The sequence below is a fragment of the Narcine bancroftii genome, chromosome 1 (genome assembly GCF_036971445.1).
Source record: "Narcine bancroftii isolate sNarBan1 chromosome 1, sNarBan1.hap1, whole genome shotgun sequence".
In the NCBI taxonomy this organism is placed as follows: Eukaryota; Metazoa; Chordata; class Chondrichthyes; order Torpediniformes; family Narcinidae; genus Narcine; species Narcine bancroftii.
The window spans coordinates 357,772,166-357,787,260 of record NC_091469.1 but is presented as its reverse complement, the minus strand read 5'-3'; the positions used below and the strand labels follow the sequence as shown (position 1 = coordinate 357,787,260).

Here is a 15,095-nt window from a genome sequence, read left to right as displayed (position 1 = left end):
ACAGCATCTTCCAACTACTGCCTTCAGGAAAGAGATGAAGGAGTATCAAAGCCAGAAGCACCAAACTTCAAAACGGCTTCTTCCCATGGACAATGAGACTGCTGAACGACTGAACTGCTCATGTAAACCCTCTATGACTACAATTTATTTCACAATTATTTTTAATATTTGTGTATACTTCCTGTCCATTTGTGTCATTAGTCTGTACGTGTGATATTTGTGTGTTCGCAGCGTTTTACACAAATGACAGGAGAATGCTGTTTTATCGGGTTGTACTTGCACAATAAGATGATAAATGAACTTGATAAGCAGCACGTTACATATGCAACACTGGTGCCAGATGATTATTACCAGTATTACAAAGGAGGGAGAGTGTTACCTTTTTATCCTTAGTGTTCAATGACTACTGTTTCTGCAGGTCGCTATTATCAAACTTAATTGGACTAACTATTGCACATATGACTAGAAGAGTGCATTAGAAGCTTGAGGAGGCTGCAAGTGTTCTTCACAGATTTTTAACAATCTGCAAGCGAGATTCAGGAGTATGATGAAATATTCTAATTTGTTTGAATTTCAGATTTGGTTCAATGTTTAGACTGACATTTCGGACAAAACACAATGTTAGGAGAAACTGAGTTAAACAAGAAAGTCTGTAGATGCTGTAATTGTTCACACAAAAATGGATGGAGAAACTCAACAAGTCATGCAACGTTCTATGTTTCTTTATCTATGAGATAAAGATACATAACCAACATTTCAGGCTAAGGCGTTTATCAAGGTATGAATACAAAGCAGGCAGGCACCTGAATTAAATGGTAGGGGAAGGGCAGAGGAGGAGCACAGGCCCACAGGCAAGAGATCAGGTGGATATAGATGAGAGGGTAGGAGATTTAAAAAGTTGAGGTGTGATAGGAGGAGGGAGGGGAGAATAACTCTCTGAATAGAGAGTGAAGGGATGGGAAGCTGGAAGAAATGAGACAGAGGAATGAAGAGAGGGAGAAAAGGGAGGGATCTAACAGGAAACCAAAGAAGTTGATGTTAAAGCTATTCAGTTGGAGTTTCCAGACTGAATATAGGTATCTTCCTCCAATTTGTGAGTGACCTTGGTTTAGCAGTGCATGAGGTCTTGGGCAGATATGTTGGTGTGATAATGGAGTGAGGAATTGAAATGGTTGACCACTTGAATGTCCTTGCTATTGCAGCAGACAGAGCAAATGTGCTCAACAAAACTATCTCCCAATCTGTGCCAATTTTCTCTGAGATGGAGAAGTCTACAATGGGAGCATGGGTACAGTTGATAACCTCTACAGATTCACTAAGAACTGTTTGGGTCCTGTACGATAGCGAGGGAGGAAGTGTTGGTGCAAGCGTAACATTCCTGCAATCACAGGAAAAACTTGGTGGGTTGAGCAGAATCAGTTGGAAGAAAAATTATATCAACGTATCAGGACAGAACCCTTCAAAACTGGCCTTGATGAAGGTTTCTGGTCCCAAAGTATTGACTATTTATTTTCTCTCTGACCGTGTTTTGCTCCATATTCTAGCCTCTGCAGTCTCTCATGTGTCTTCATTTTGGATAAAGCAGCCAACTGGATTGGCACATCTTCACAATCTTAAACTTGCAATACCTGTACTACCTTTGTACCATGCCTACAGTATTTACGATTCATAAACTGAACTGCAATTGTTGTAATAGCTGCTTTGACTAGACTCCACTGTAAGTTCTTTTCCATCTCATAAGGAAAGACAAACCTGTATAGAGTGTAAATGTCTTTTTTCCAGGGTTCAAGAGAGGGCAGAGATTTAAAGTGAGAGAGGGTTGTTTAAAGGGGATTTAGAGCTTTTGAGAGTGATAAGTGCCAAGAACATGCTGCCTTGGGGAAGTGGATGAAACATTCAAAAGCAAAATTTAAGAGGCATTTGGACAGATGAGTAACTTGGAAAAGAGGGTTGGGGATCTTGTGCATGCAATTTTGATTGGCATCTTGCTTGGTACAGTCAGCATCAAATGACTGTTTCCGTACTGTACCTTGTCCAGGTAGGTTGTAACCTTTAATCTGAATATTGAATTCAACAATTTAAAATAACCAGCTTTTCTTCACTTGTCTGAGTTAGCCAGATGAATTTTAAGGTATTTAAACCTAACTCAGTTTTGCCTGATTTCAGAGGTAATTCCACAATTTTCTTTTTTACTGTTGACTTTTTTTTCTTATTTCTCCAATTACCTTAATTTGTCATTTCAATCCTGTTCTCTAATTGTATTCTTTACACTATTGTATGAATTATGAGGGTTCTTCTCTACTAGATATTTTGTGAATAAAGTTAAACTTAACATCTTGGAAAGTATTAAGTAAACTGGATAGTCTTGGTCTGCAACTAATTGCATACAATCTCTCCCTGAATAATTGAAAATATGCTTGTTTTCACACTTCTGAAAAATCATTGACATGTTGACATAATTTCTCTCTGCAAATTACTGCTATTTCGAGCACTTTGTGTTTGTAATTATATATATTTTTTTATTTTTGATGCAATTTTTGTGGCCTGAATTCAAATTCTGAACTTGCTCGAGTGGTTATCAATTTTTAGTCCTTCAATTATTGGTTAAGACTGAATGAAAAATCCAATAAGTTACACTATCAATAATTTGGTTTCTAGATGGAACAGCAGCAAGTCTCTATTTGCCTTGTTTCAATATACTATTTGAAGAAATGAAGTTGTATGTTTATTTCCAATTGAGTCCATTCCAATTTTATTGCAAATGAAGTATATTGAGCAGAGTGGATTAAAATATGAAAGTCTATAGATGGTGTTATTGAAGCAGAAGCACAACGCTGGAGAAACTCAGCAGGTCAAACAGCGTACTTTATAGAGCGAAGATAAAGATACATAACCAACGTTTCGGGCCTGAGCCCTTCATCAAGAAAGAGGAGAGTCGTCAGAGATGGACTAAGTGAATTTGAGGTTGGAGTAAAAGTTAGCAGCAAAGGGAATAAAGTTGACAAGCTCATCATGGGTGTATGAGGCAGCACCAATGCAGTCATCAGTGTAACAGAAGAGTTGAGGAGCCTTGCTTGCATAGGCATGCAGCATGGATTACTCCACAAAGCCAACAAAAACTCAGGAGTCCCCATGGATCCTCCTTTGACTTGAAGAAAATGGGATGAGTCGAAGGAGAAGTTTTTCAGGGTGAGAACAAATTCTGCCAGACAGAGGAGGGTGGTGGTGGTGGTGGAGGGGGACTGGTTTAGTCTGTTGTTAAGAAAGAAATGAGACGATGAGACCTTCTGTATGGGGAATGGAGGTGTAGTGAGATTGGACATTTATAGTGGAAACAAGTTCAGGGAATTGAAGTTTTAAATTTTATTTAAAAGTTTTCCATACATGTAATATCCAAGTAGAAAATATAACAATCAAATATTAATATCCAATCTATTACATGATTATACAAACCCCAACCCACTCCCTGACTAAACTAACCCAAAAGAAAAAGAAAAAAGAGCAGTGAAATAGTAAGAAAACAAAAGCAAAAAACTGGAATAGATGCCTAGTTCCCCCTTACCACAGGGAATCATTCATAACATAATATTTCAAGGAGGGTGATGAAGTTCGAGGCTCAAGGAAAAGATCTATATTAATTCCCTCAATTCTTAAGTATGGGCACCAAATTTTCAAAAATACACCATATTTATTTCTCAAATTATAAGTAATCTCCAAATGAAATACCTATGTATTTCTTCATTCCAATGTTCCATACACAAATGGGTATCTGATTTTTATGTCATTGCTATACATTTTCTTGGAAGATGTTGCCAATTATATTATTAAAGGTTAATTGTGTTAAAAAATGAATATATTTCCTAGGGTTCAATATTTATTGTAAAAAAAAGTGTTTCAAGAATTAAATAAATATATTAGAAATTTTCTTTGGAAAGATGTTGAGAGTTTCTTTAAATAAATTGACTTGGAAATTTGAGTTGGGGGTTTTGCAATTACCAAATTTTAGAAATTATTATATGGCAGCTCAACCGAGATTTTAAACTTTTTTCTTTGATGAGAAAGAAAAACCAGCATGGATTGAAATCAGAAGATCATTCATTCACATATATATAAAAGTGGGAAGCAAAGTTATTATCTAGGGAAAGGAAAACATCTTTATTGAAGCATTTGATTAATATTTTGAATAAAGTAAATAATGAAATTGGAATGAGAAGTGCTGTTCAGGCTAAAATGCCTTTGCAAAACTGACTTATTCCATTTTCAATGGATAACTAATTTTTTTTAATATTTGGTTTCAGAAAGGAATTGGATTGTAGAAGATTATTTTGCAGGTAGAAATTTAATGACATTTGATCAATTCAAAAATACATATGGGATACAAATTAATATCCTTTTTTGTTATCAATTACAGGCTTATTTGAGAGATAAACTGGGTCCATTGATGTCATTACCAAAATATGGTGATATAGAAACATTGATACATAGTCGATATATTAAGAAATTTATTTTGACTATGCATTCTTTATTGCAGAATGAATTATTAAACAGGGGGATACACAAGTCCAGTCAATGTTGGGAGACAGATTTAAATGTTAAGATTAATGAAGCAAGTTGGTCACAGTTGTGTTTGGACAGTACGACCAATACTATAAATGTTAGATATAACAGGAGCTGCTGGCAAAGAAGCGATCTGCCCACCAGGCTCACCTTGCAAAGCATTCCTGGCCAGAGAAAAAACGAGCCTTCCGTCTCGCATTCAGCCACCTTCAGTGCAAACTCCGGGAGATCCAAAATGAGTGGTGGATTAGCCTCGCCAAATGAACCCAGCTTAGTGCCGACATTGGCGACTTCAGGGGTTTTTATGAGACACTAAAGGCGGTGTACGGCCCCTCACCCCAAGTCCAAAGGCCTCTGCACAGCTCAGACGTCAAAGTCCTCTTCAGCGACAAGATCTCCATCCTCAATCGATGGTCAGAACACTTCCAATCCCTTTTCAGTGCCAACCACTCAGTCCAAGTATCCACCCTGCTCCAGCTCCCTCAACAACCCTTGAGGCTAGAGCTGGATGAGATCCTTACCCGGGAAGAGACATATAAGGCAATTGAACAACTGAAAAGTGGCAAAGCAGCAGGTATGGATGGAATCCCCTCCAGAGGTCTGGCGGAAAAGCTCTGCATTCCAAACTGCATGAGTTTTTCATGCTCTGCTGTGGGACCAAGGAAAGCTGCCTCAGGAACTTCGTGATGCCATCATCATCACCCTGTACAAAAACAAAGGCGAGAAATCAGACTGTTCAAACTACAGGGGAATCACGCTGCTCTCCATTGCAGGCAAAATCTTCGCTAGGATTCTCCTTAATAGACTAATACCTAGTGTCGCCGAAAATGTCCTCCCAGAATCACAGTGTGGCTTTCGCGCAAACAGGAACTACTGACATGGTCTTTGCCCACAGACAGCTCCAAGAAAAGTGCAGAAAATAAAACAAAGGACTCTACATCACCTTTGTTGATCTCACCAAAGCCTTTGACACCGTGAGCAGGAAAGGGCTTTGGCAAATACTAGAGCGCCTCGGATGCCCCCCCAAGTTCCTCAACATGGTTATCCACCTGCACGAAAACCAACAAGGTCGGGTCAGATACAGCAATGAGCTCTCCGAACCCTTCTCCATTGACAACGGCGTGAAGCAAGGCTACATCCTGGCACCAACCTCTTTACTATCTTCTTCAGCATGATGCTGAAACAACCCATGAAAGACCTCAACAATGAAGACAGTGTTTACATCCGGTACCGCACGGATGGCAGTCTCTTCAATCTGAGGCGCCTGCAAGCTCACACCAAGACACAAGAGAAACTTGTCCATGAACTACTCTTTGCAGACGATGCCGCTTTAGTTGCCCATTCAGAGCCAACTCTCCAGCGCATGATGTCCTGTTTTGTGGAAACTGCCAAAATGTTTGGCCTGGAAGTCAGCCTGAAGAAAACTGAGGTCTTCCATCAGCCAGCTCCCCACCATGACCACCAGCCCCCACACATCTCCATTGGGCACACAGAACTCAAAACGGTCAACCAGTTTACCTACCTTGGCTGCACCATTTCATCTGATGCAAGGATCGACAAAGAGATAGACAACAGATTCGCCAAGGCAAATAGCGCCTTTGGAAGATGACACAAAAGAGTCTAGAAAAACAACCACCTGAAGAAAGACACAAAGATCACCGTGTACAGAGCCGTTGTCATACCCACGCTCCTGTTTGGCTCCGAATCATGGGTCCTCTACCGGCATCACCTACGGCTCTTAGAACGCTTCCACCAGCGTTGTCTCTGCTCCATCCTCAACATTCATTGGAGCGACTTCATCCCTAACATCGAAGTACTTGAGCTGGCAGAGTCTGCAAGCATCGAATCCATGCTGCTGAAGACCCAACTGCGCTGGATGGGTCATGTCTCCAGAATGGAGGACCATCGCCTTCCCAAGATCGTGTTCTATGGCGAGCTCTCCACTGGCCACCGAGACAGAGGTGCACCAAAGAAGAGGTACAAGGACTGCTTAAAGAAATCTCTTGGTGCCTGCCACATTGACCACCGCCAGTGGGCTGATATCGCCTCCAACTGTGCATCTTGGAGCTTCACAGTTCGGCGGGCAGCAACCTCCTTTCAAGAAGACTGCAAAGCCCACCTCACTGACAAAAGACAAAGGAAGAAAAACCCAACACCCAAACCAACCAATTTTCCATTGCAACCATGTCTGCGTGTCCCACATCGGACTTATCAGTCACCAACGAGCCTGCAGCAGACGTGGACATACCCCTCTATAAATCTTCGTCCGTGAAGCCAAGCCAAAGAAAAAGAGATACAAGCTAGTTCACTATAATTTTTTTTTTAATCAGTTATATCTCACTCTACTAAAACTAAATAAACTGAAATCAGATTTATCTGATCAGTGTATTAGATGTGGTCAGGAGATAGGTACTTTTTTTATATTCCACTTGGCCTTGCTCCCTTTTGGTCAAATTTGGCATTTTATTTAAAACAGTTTATAGGAATTAAATTTCCACAAACTCCAATGTTATTTTTAATTCGGTCACATTGAGGGGATAGGTTGTAACTACATATCAAAAACAATTTTTAAGGATTGCTTTAGCGGTAGCACGAATAGGAAGTTATTGAAGAGGTATCATGGATGTAGATGGGGATCGACAGGACCAGGGAAGAAAAAATGCAGTTGAGGTAAGATAATACTAGCTTAGTGAGGCATGAGCATGCAGAAACAGTGAGTGTACCTGGATAATTGGGTTTGTGTACCTTGGGGAGGAGATCGAACCAAGGAATGGGAGACAATGAGGTAGGAGGCTGTAAAAGAGAAAGGACCAGAAATGTTGAGGATTAATATGGTATGTGAGGTGGTGCCGAACTCTTCTTCCATTGTTTGAATAATCTTGTCTTCAAATAAAATGGTTTTGCACAGGATGAAGAGCTGGTTGATGCCGCTCGCTGTTGGAGTGACTCTCTTAAAGTGTCTCTATCCTGCTTAGGAGTCTTTATTAGTATACAGGTCAATTACCCTGTATCTGAAGTTCCGAAAACCAAAAAGATCCAAAAACAGATTTTTATAAAAAATAAATGCACTGACATGATGTTACAAGTTGAAAAAAACACACCACCTGATTTGCCCATGTGGGGCTCTGATGCTCTGCTGGTGCGAGTTTAGTAACCACAGCTCTGTGGTACAATACAAAATCTTTGCTTCTGGGCGAGAAGATGCCAAATGGGGTTGGGCCAAAGACTTTAGCATTGGCTGCAGCCAGTGACGGTGGCTCCATTCTCAACATTGAGTGCAGTGCCGTCTGCATGAAGAAGTCCCCTCAGATGACCAATACTATAAATGGCTGTGGCAAAAGACAAAAACTACTGTTAATGAGGCAGATGACACTGGAGGAAACATTTGAAAAAGCCATTGAGGAGAATTTCTAGTGTTTATTGCTGCATTTATCTTCTTTTGTAAGCAGATAAAGTTTTTTTTGGTAAATACTAAACATTATTTCATGTGAATTTTCCACTTGTGGCATCATGCCGGAGCTCAAAAAGCCTTCCATTTTTATTTTTGTTGTTTAACCACTGATACAGGTATTCTGCTGATGCTACTGTGGTGCATTGTTCTAAAATCTGAAAAAAAACAAAAACGTCTGGTCCCAAGTATTATCAGTATATTAGTTAACCTTTATCTGTAAACTTTAGGGAGGGAGGGTGTAATAATCCAAAATGTTATTATTAGTCTTTTGAGCGGCTCTGTGGAGGGGGCAGATGCAACAATGGTTACTGTAAATATTCGTGTATAAAGTGACCCCCCCCATTTTTGAGGGGAAAAATTTTACCCCTGTGTATAATATGATCCCCCCTCTCCCACTTGAGTCGTGCTGCTGTCTCTCCAGCCACCCGCCCGCGTTGTGCTGGCATCTCACAACCTCCCCCCCCACCCCCCCACTGGAGTCGCGCTGCCACTCGCCCGCCCACAGAAGTTTTTAAAAAAAAATTTTTTTTTACTCTCGAGTATAATGCGACCCCCCCCCCCCTTATTTTTGAGGGGGAAAAGGGGGAAAACTTTCCTCATTATACACAAATATTTACGGTAAATGTTTTCAAAGAATGAAAATGAAGTAAAATGCTTTAAGGTTTATATATTTAAGCATGACGTTTGTTCAGTTCAAGTACAGTATCATGTTTTCTCTTTTAAACTGTTTATTCTTCATGTCTGTGAATAAGTTAGACATTATAAGAGTGACTCATCCAACTGGAAAACTTGCTTATCCAGCATCTACCAATCCACTTGGGTGCTGGATACCAGGGGTTTTACTGCATTTCCAATTACTTCTGAGACATCAATCAACTCAACTTCACCACTCCTCTCTCTTTTTCTAATCTCACCCCTTCTGAATGCCTTGCCCTCCACCATCTCTCCACACAAATCCAAACCTTACTATCAAACTTACTGTTGTGGTCTGGCATACTAACCTCTTTGTGCTGAGTCCAGATGACAGCTCTCCGACACCTTTTACCCCTTCAACAGAACCCTACCAAAGATCATCAAGCTACTGATTCGCATACCATCTCTACCACAAGTGAAGGCTTTAGATTTCTGGATTATTGGTCACTCTTCCAAGGAAGTTAGGTCATGCACTGCTGAGACAGTTTGCATCTGACCTGGAGGAGGACTCATTACTCATTATCTTGCTAAACATTTGCTAGTGCTGCTCTGAGGTTGGGGGTGGGAGAAAATCGATGGCAGTTGTATAAACAAGATTTGCAGGGGGATGGGAACAAGTGCCGGAGCAGATTGGAGTGGAGGTGGTAAAAGATGATGTCAAGATTGTATACTGAGACAGAAATCAAAGGTGGAAATTATGCTCTCAGGTTCATGTAATTCAATACAAGGAGTATTGAAGGCAGACGAGCATACAGAGTGGATTGGCACATGGAATTTTGACATTGTGGTCATTAATGAAACTTGGTTGTAGGAGGTGCAAAACTGGCAGCTCAAAGTTCCGAGGTTTTATTGTTTCAGATACAAGAGAGCAGAAGGGGTGAAAGAGGGAAGGAAAATATCACAGCTGTGCTCAGACATGACAGGTGAGAGGGCTAAATAGGTGAAGCTGAGGAATGGGAAAAATTACCACATTAATGGGGTTGTATTATAAACCCTCTGACTGAAATTCCAATGCACTTCTGTTCTAAGCGGACACCCTTCATTTCTGGAGTTGTGCAATCTTGTCAGGACTCTCCTACCATTGGAAAATAACCTTTTTACATCTACTATGCCTATGCCTTCCAACACTCAATGTTTTAATGAGATCCCCCACTTATAAAGCCTCAACACCACATCCTTGCTATTTATTGAATTACTCTTGAAATGAATGCCAGCATTGCATTTGCCTTTTCCACCACCTTTTCAACATGCAAGCTTACCTTTGGGGTATTCTGCAAGAGAACTCTACAGGTCTCTTTCCACCTGTGTATTTTCAATTTTCTCCCCTCTTAAAAGGAAAGTGTCTTCCCGTGTAGTGCTGGACACAGCCACCACATTGAACGCAATTAGACTTTTTATTCAAATTCAGCGCGCACCCTTTTAAGGGCAGCATGAGCTCAGTCAATGTGCATTGTGACATCATAATCGCTACCCCAGGCGCGCGCTGGGCAGGAGACTTGAGGCAGTGCCATCTTCCCATGGCTGAGAGTCCGTCGTCACACCCATTTATTTGTTCTACCAAAATGCATGACTGTACAATTTCCGACATTATATTTAATTTATCATTTCTCTGCCCATTCTGTTAATCTAAGTTCTTCTGCAGCCTCCATGTTTTCTCTACACTTCCTGCTCCTCCACCTACCTTCGTATCATCTGCAAACTTGGCCACAGAGTCATTCATTCCATAATGCAAATAATTAATATACAACATGGAAAGATGCAGCTGCAATACTGCCCCATGGAACAACTGACAGCCAATCAGAATGCAATTCTTGTATTTCAACTCTCTGCTTCCTACCAATCAGCCATGCTCTACCCATGCTTGTATGTTTCCTGTAATAACATGGGTTCTTAGCTTGTTAAGTTACCTCTTGTGTGGCACCTTGTCCAATGCCTTCTGAAAATCCAAATCCACAACATCTCCCATTATCCAGCCTTCTTGATACTTCCTCAAAGAATTCCAATAGGTTAGTCAAGCAAGATTCCCTTCAGGAAATCATGCTGGCTTTGTGCTACCCTGTCATGTGCTCCATAACCTCATCCTTAAAAATAGACTCCAACATCTTCCCAACCACTGTCAGGTTAACTGGTATATAATTTCCTTTTTGCTGCCTCACTCCTTTCTTGAATAGTGGGGTGATATTTGCAATTTCCCAGTCCTCCCTGACCATGCCACCACAATCTCTACCACTACCTCTTTCAGATCCCATGGGTGCAATCTGTCTGTTCTGGGAGACATCCACCTTTAGACCATTCAGCTTTCTGAGCACCTTCTCCCTTGAAATAGTAGCTGCATTTACTTTCCTGATGCTTTTTGACATCTGGCACACTGATAATGTCTTACAATGAGAAGACTGATGATGCAAAATGCTCATTTAGTTCCTCTACCATCTTCTTGTCTCCCATTAACATTTCACCAGTGTCATTTTTCTCATGGTGCTATAATCTACTTTCACCTCTTTTATTTTTTATATAATTGAAGGTTTTTATCTTCTTTGATTTTAGCTTCTAGCCTACATTCATACTTCATATTTTCCCTTAAATTTTTTTGGATACCTTTTAATTTTTTTTAAAAAACTTCCTAATCCCTTATCGTTCCACTAATTTTTACTTCCTTGCATGCTCTCTCTTGCTTTGACACTGACTTGACTTCCCTAGTCAGCCACAGTTGTGAGATTTTTTCCATTTGAATATTTCCTCATTTTTGGTATCTATTTATCTTGTACCCTCATATCTGTAAGGTAAAACATCATGAGATGGGAATGTGTAGGGAGTTACCCTGTACAGGGCAGTAACAAGAAGGGGAGGTGTCCTTGTACTCCTGTTAGGTAAAACATCATGAGATGGGACCGGAGAAGGAGTCACCCAGTACTAAGGAGTAACAGAATGCATCCTTGTACTTACAAGATAAGAGAGACATTGATGGATTGAGAGGCAGGAAGCTAGCAGGGAAAGGATAGCAACAGTTTTAGTCATTGGACAAGTAATGATATGATGATGTTCTAAGCATGTATCCAAGGGTATAAAAAATCACCATTTTGCTGATAACGGCAGAATGCATTCTCCGACTAACTTGGTTGGTCGCAAGTGTTACAATCCGGTAATAAAGAACAAAGAACCCTGATTTCGACTCAGCCTGGTGTTTGTCTCACTCATTCATGAACAAAGCAGACCTAACATATCTTGCAGATATTTGTCGTCTTCCCTACTAGTGCCCCCTTCCAATCTATTTTGGCCAGTCCCTCTCTCATGCCACATTCCCTTACTCCACTGAAATACCAACACATCTGACTTCATTTTCTCCTTGTTAAATTTCAAATTGGGCTCATTCATATTATGATCATTGCCCCATGATGCTTCATTTACTCAAATATTTCTAATCACCTCTGGTGCATTTCACTACAATCAATTCAGTACAGCCCATCAGCAAATTGCTCTAAAGCACCATCTCATAGGCTTTCTACAAAATTTCTCTTCAGATCCAGTCCCAACCTGGTTTTGCCAATTTCATCTTGAAATCCCCCATGACTACCATAACATTGTTCTCTGACACTCCTTTTCTCTCCGCTGTTGCAGAATTTTGTCCACATCATGGCTACTATTTGGAGGTCTCTATAATTCCATGCCATTTCTTAACTCAATCCACAATAATTCTATATCTTCTTATCCTAAGTCATCTCTTTCTAATGATTTAATGTTGTTCCTTACCAATAGAACCATGCTACCCCCTCTGCTTTCCCTTTAGAACAGGAGGATGTTTTTGAATAGGAAGGAAACAGAGGGTTACTGGGATTAAAAAAAAGACAGTAAATCAGAAATGATGAAATGGCAGAGTGACTCAATGGGCCAAATGGGCGAATTCCACTTCTTTGTGTTGTGAACCATCTTGTTCCTGAACCATCTTGTTCCTGAACCATCTTGTTCCTGAACCATCTTGTTCCTGAACCATCTTGCTCCCATTAGTCTGACGTTAGCCCATATCCCTCGGAATCTTTCCATTTCATGTACCTTTTTGAATGTCCTTTGAATGTAACAATTGTCCTCCTTTTCCAGCAGCTTATTCCATTTATCCATCATTATCTCTGACTAAGGTATCCCTTAGATCTCTTTTGATGTCTTTCCTTCAACTTAAATCTGGGGAAAAAGGCTATGATCTTGTAGTCATGGCATAAGTGGCTGGTCCAAATGAATTTCTAGTAAATGTTGTGCTACTAATCTTAAACGGAAAGTTAGCTTTTCAATTTGTTAATATTTTGTAGGTTTGTGAAGCAATTCTCTCTATTTGTAAGAATAGTACTTAAACCAAAGATTTCATACTATATAACTCCAATATTTTGCTGCAAAAACAATCTGCTGCAGGAATTAGGTCCATAATATTGGTAATATGCTTTTACCTCATATGAACATTGAGTTTTTTCAACATCTCTGTTTTGACTGCTGGAGGAACTCAGGAAGTCCAGCAGCATCTGTGAGGCAGAGTGATAATTGACATTTTGGGTCAAGACCCTGCATCATGACTGAAAATGTAGAGGTCATTGAGGGGACAATCAAGGTTGCAGATTCTGAATCTGGTAAGAAAGGAAATGATGAATGAAACCAGGTTAAGGGGAGAAGTTGGATGGAACTAGTTTCAGGAGGGGATCCGAAATGCAGAGATGGGAAGATGAAACCAGATGATTGAAAGATAAGTAATGGAATAACAAAGGGCTGGAAGTTGGAATGGAAGGTGGGAGAAAAGATGGATTAGAAGGAGAAAAAGAACAATATGCAGGTTACCTGAAATTGGAAACTCCAAAAATCGAATGTGAGGATTGTATTCGGTGTCATCCTGGCATCATACAAAGCAGAGGACAGACATGTAGGTCTGGAAGGAAATTTGACTCTCACCTCCCCCACTGCCCAATTTCTTTCTCTTTTCTCACCAGGTATCATTTGTCCATCATCCACACATTTAACTTGCTGAATAACCAATCTGCTCACCAAATGGTTCCATTTACCTTATCTGGTTTCATTTATCACCTTCCTGACTGAACAGATTCCAGAATCTGCAGCCCTTCGTTGTGTTTACCTATCAACTCCCAGTCTGTACCTCTTTACCCACCTCACCTTCATCTGTGGAGTATCCCCCTCCTTATCTTGCCTCATTCTCAGCTCTCATCTCTTTATTATGGTCATCTTTCCTCTATATTCAGTTATAATGCAAAGTCTCCACCTTCTGTCTTTGGAGATGCTAGCTAACTGACTGTGTTCTCTTAGCAATTTGTTATTTACTTTAGATTTTGGCTTCTGCACTCTCTTGTGTCCCCAATAATGAACTATCTGATTGTTCAGAAATCCTGATGACTTTGTATCTGCCTCAACAAGTACTCAAGATTTAATTTATTGTGATAGTAATAAAACAGTATCCAATTACATGAAATTCCTTTTTGCCTGCTGTAAGGCAGGCAGATTCACCACCGGCAGAAATTGCCTAAACGCCTCTTACATTTCTTACAGTCTGACTTAGAGTCAGAGAAATTGAAGTAAAAGAGAGTACCTCCCAGAGTCACCGAGTGTCCGTAGATTCACCTCCAGTGTTTCTGCAGCCACGCAGATTCAATCCAAAACCATTGGGAACCCAAGCTCCAGATCTGAACCTCTGACATTGTCAGGGTCCTTCAGCGCCCTCAGCAACCCACACTTCCCAGTTCCGATACCTGGTTCTCCTCCGGCCAGTTTGAGCCAATCTCCAGCAGTCCACAGCCTGGTGTGAGTTTCCAGAAAGCAGTCTGCAGTGGCCCACAGCTTCCATGGGTTCCTCACCTCAAGTCGCCAGCAACGCACTGGTCCCTCAGCCACAGAGCCTCATCACTGGTCCACCTCCATGGTCAGAGTCCTGTAGGTTGTCTCTTCCACATCTCCTCAGATTGGGGGTAATCTTCCCAACCTGTGGTGCCCTGCTCCAGTCCTCCACTTGCACGGAGTCTGCAGCCCCTCGTGGCGGCTATTGATTAATAGGCGCCGCCATCTTGGGCTCAGATCCTGAGGTCATGGGATCTCAAATAAAACCACCATTGGCTCCCTCTGAGCTGTTTCAAGCCCATGTGGAGCCAACCAGACGGCTAGACCCAAGGGAGTGCTGAATCTCTGCTCCCTCACTCTCCACGGGTCCGCACCTGTACTGGTGCTACAACGAATCCAGCAGCACCGTCATCTTTACACTTATTTCACTACTTTCAATCAAAATATTTCCTGGAAATTACACAACTGTTGTATTTAATACAAAAATGTAATTTACAGTGAGCAGAATGTATTAATAGGAGTAATATCCAATAGTCTAGAAAACCTGTCATTTCAGGGCTGCCAGATTATCAGA

The 15,095-nt window shown here is 40.9% G+C and overlaps 1 protein-coding gene and 1 long non-coding RNA gene across 12 annotated transcripts in view; one reads left to right on the top strand and one right to left on the bottom strand.

Annotated features, from left to right (window-relative positions):
• The window catches only part of grb10b (growth factor receptor-bound protein 10b), a 242,701-nt gene that overhangs the window by 92,466 nt on the left and 135,140 nt on the right, over positions 1-15,095 (top strand). The window lies entirely within an intron of this gene.
• Positions 1-15,095, bottom strand: part of LOC138750108 (uncharacterized) — a 53,049-nt gene that overhangs the window by 16,226 nt on the left and 21,728 nt on the right. The window lies entirely within an intron of this gene.